General features: G+C 47.4%; 1 long non-coding RNA gene across 1 annotated transcript; it reads right to left on the bottom strand.

The window, feature by feature from the left end:
• Positions 1–299: 299 nt before the first annotated feature.
• On the bottom strand, positions 300–701 carry LOC310694074. The gene is made up of 2 exons (XR_014519522.1): positions 668–701; positions 300–612 (listed from the first exon to the last, which is right to left on the bottom strand). It is a non-coding gene; the product is annotated as an uncharacterized lncRNA (long non-coding RNA).
• Between the last annotated feature and the right edge of the window lie 3079 nt (positions 702–3780).

Genomic DNA, 3780 nt, shown 5'->3' on the forward strand with positions numbered 1-3780 from the left:
AAGGCAACAATCATTTCATTTCCTACACCCTTTATTTTACACCACTGTAAATTGTAAAAAATAAATAATTGGTGTTTGCTATTTAGATCAATCCGTATAGCTCATTGAGTAGAGCACGAGACCCTTAATCTCAGGTCTGTCCTTTGAGCCCCACGTAGAGCAAAAGATTCCTGCAGGGGCTGGGCTTGAAGACCCTCGTGATCCCCTCTAACTCTTCCATGATTCTGTAATCTAAGGGCATTGCTTTCAAGTGAAATCATTCTCTGCGCACTCAAACACAGTTCAAACACATTCAAAGGTTTTAATAAAAAGTAATCTTTAGTAAATAGTTTTCCAGATGAAATACATTGTTTCCAAGAGATTTGCATGGGGAAATCTTTTCGATTCCTCAATAATAAGGGGCAGTGGGGTGAGGGAGGCCAGGGCCACATCCACACCATTTCATGTGCTATGAAGCCACTTTAAACACTCATGGCTTCTTCCCCCAAAGAATCGGGGAGCTATAGTTTGAAAAGGGTGCAGAGAGTTGTTAGGAGACCCCCTGTTCCCCTCCAAGAGCTACAATTCCCAGAGTTCCCTGGCAAAAAGGGAACTCTACCCCTACCCCTACCCCTACCCCTGACGCTAAACCTAACTCTAACCCTAACGCTAACCCTTAACCTTTAACTAGAGCTAAAATTCCCAGAGTTCCCTGGCAAGAAACAGCTAGCCAACCCTACTTCCTAAACAGAGCTAAAATTCCCAGAGTTCCCTGACAAGAAACAGCCAGCCAGATGACTATGGGATGCTTGCAAGAGGGACCTGAGAGTGACAGGGACTCTCCTCACTGGGGATTCCAAGCAGCTGTTACTGGGAGGCAAATTTATTCCAACGTTGGAGGCAGAGTGCTGTGCGTTATGGAACAACTCTCACGGTGGTCTCATGTGCTACATAGTTACGATAGCAGAAAATCACTCTAGGAAGCCCATGACATGGTAATATCACCGAGTTGGTCCCTAGAGTCATACTGATGCCCTAATGACATCACTGGCAAGACATAGGAGCAGTATCACAAAATGTATATCCAAGATTAAAAAACGAGTCTACATCAGCCAAAATTATTCTAGAAAAGTTTCTTCTTACTCAAGTCCCTAAAAGAGCGATGATACAGCACCAGTAAAGAACATTATTCATATTACACCATTAGTTTTGGTGTTCTACAAAGCCTATAGGTATAGGATGACTGCTATTTCACATTTAACCATTAGGGGAAGATATTGGTCTACTTTTCTAACTCTGGGCAGAATAGGGGATGTGAGAGACCTCCAGGGCCCCTGGCACCCCTGGTGTGAATTGAAGCAGGAGAATCTTCACGGCGCATGGGTCCATTTAAAGTGCTTCCTGATCAGCTATGCTCAGCTTTGGGATGAAATTGAGATGTAGATACATTTCATTCCATCATTTGTTCTTAGGTTAGAATATGTTTGGAAGTTTCGTCCCCTTTGGTTACTGTTTGTTCAAAATGCATTTGTCCGCTTCTTTGATGGCTTTTCTGTTCAGCCCACCGCAGCAACGATTATGAAAGAAGCGTCATTTTCTTTGGGAGGAGTGGAGTGTGTCCCTGTCCAGGATTTGCTGCTTTTCAGGTGCTTCAGCACTTAGCCTCGATCCAGGTGCTTTCCAGAGAGTAAATTCCCCTACTTCACTCATTTGCCAAAGATGCTTCTGGGCTGCGCCACTGGCAGAAAGAACCCCAGGAGATATTGTGTCCAAAGCAACTAACAGTTTAAGCATGGGTGGGGAACTGCAGGCTGTGGTGGTCACATAATAAACTTAAATGACCTCCCTATCCAGCCGTCAGAATTCTCCCCAGGCTACACCTCTCACCAAAGCTGCTGTGATGGCCTGGGATTCGGAGTCGGGTGCTGAACCTGAGGAATCCCAGCCTGCACAGGATTCCCCGCCTCCAGAACCAGCTGAGCCGGGGCTGGGACTTGAGCCTGAAGGGTCCTCACCTGTGCTGGATCCTCAGGTGCAGGCACCAGCTGAGTCTGCTCTGGCTCTTGAGGTGATGGAGGACCCATTGCCTGCAGGTGCTCCACTCTCAGCCCCATCAGGGGAAGCTGAAGTTGATTCCGGGTCCGGTAACCCTCCAGCCTCTCCTGAGCTGCAGAGGCTCAGGGCAGAGAGGCGGAGGGAACTAAGTTCCTGCAGGAGGAGTGCTCGCCTCCAGGCCAGGAGATGCGAGTCACCTGAGGAACGGGGCCACCCTATTCCTCGGGGCAGATAAAAGCCAGCCAGCCCCAGCCCCAAGTTGCGGAAGCAATACTGTTGGTTGCCAGTTCCTGCCTGAACCCTGTCCTGCACCCCATTGAGGCTTTCATGGACTGCCTTCATATTGCTCCTTCAACCTCGGACTGGACTAGGACCTTGTCTCTTGATCTAACCACAGGACCAGCATACCTGCCCTATGTCCTAAAGCAGAGGTTTTTAATCTTTTTGAGTCCACAACTCCCTTGACCATCTACATTCTTCCTGTGGCAACCCTGGGGGACTCAGGAGCCCATCTATGTCACCTCTTGCCAGCTGAGCTGGCCGCCCTTCACCTCTTTTCAAACACCTTCCTTTTTAGTGTGTTCCCTCAGCCTCTTCTCCTCGCCCCTCTCATTGGGAATCCTCTGGGCAGCCACTGCTGCTACCCCTGGTCTCTGAGCTTCCACCCCCCCATGCCACAAAGAGAGGTGCCTCCTCACACTGTCCCACAGGGACTTGGGAAGCACCCCCTGGCCAACCCCAGGAGTCACCTGGGGAGCTTGTACCCAGGGCTGTTGCAACAAACAGCTGTGGAAGCCTTTGGGAGGCAGAGATGTGAGAGGGCATCAGAGTAGAGAGGGAAGGAAAGAGGGACAGAAGCCAGTGTTGCCCGCAGCAACCTGACCATCATTCAAGGCATCCTAGGGTGTCACTGCGCACGGGTTGAAAACCACTGCATTCGAGGATCTGAGAGACCACCTGAGCCCCCCCCCCTGTGATGTGAAATGAAACAGGCGAATCTTCAGTGCTGTTTCCTGTTCAGTTATTTCCTTTATATTTTTTATGTTTTAGAGTAGTTTCATTCACTTTGATTCATTCATCTGTCACTCCATTTGCTCATTTGCTTGATGTGTTGAGCGCATTGCAATGGCCTTGGCAAAACCAGCTTAATTTTCTTGGGGTTGGGGGGAGAGTCAGCCTGGTTCAAGCTCCTTCTCCACATCAAGATCACCTCATCTCTTCTTTTTAAATAATCTCTCTCATGCAAATATCTTCTCTGATCATTGGCTGAGCTGCAACATCCCACCTCTTTAGAGGAGTCACATTAGCAGCCAAGTCAGTGGGCATCCAAATTTACATGACCAACCCTTCATCTTTAGCTCTTGGGAGATTTAAGGAAGAAGCAGGAAGGTTTCTGACACTTCTCTGTTTCTTTTAGAAAGTCAAACCTTTCTAGAGTCCTCACCATGGTCTGGGCTCTGTCCTTCCTTGCACTTCTCAGCTACTTCTCAGGTAAGAATTTGGAGGAGTCCCTTCCCATAAGAAACCAGAGAAACTATTTATACCATGAATTTTATTATTGTGCCTCTCTGATATTTGTGAACGTAATAAATGAACCAAGTTCATTCCCAAAAGTTTTTATGTTTGTAAAAAAAACAAACCCAGAAGCTTTTCTTTTGGGAATTATAGGGAAAGAACTACATAAAATCTATAGAAATTTATTTATGTATGCAGATACAGCAGCAGGAATGCTACTCGCCCCAAAAT

The sequence above is a fragment of the Podarcis liolepis genome (genome assembly GCF_965112155.1).
Source record: "Podarcis liolepis genome assembly, chromosome: 15".
NCBI classification, from domain to species: domain Eukaryota; kingdom Metazoa; phylum Chordata; class Lepidosauria; order Squamata; family Lacertidae; genus Podarcis; species Podarcis liolepis.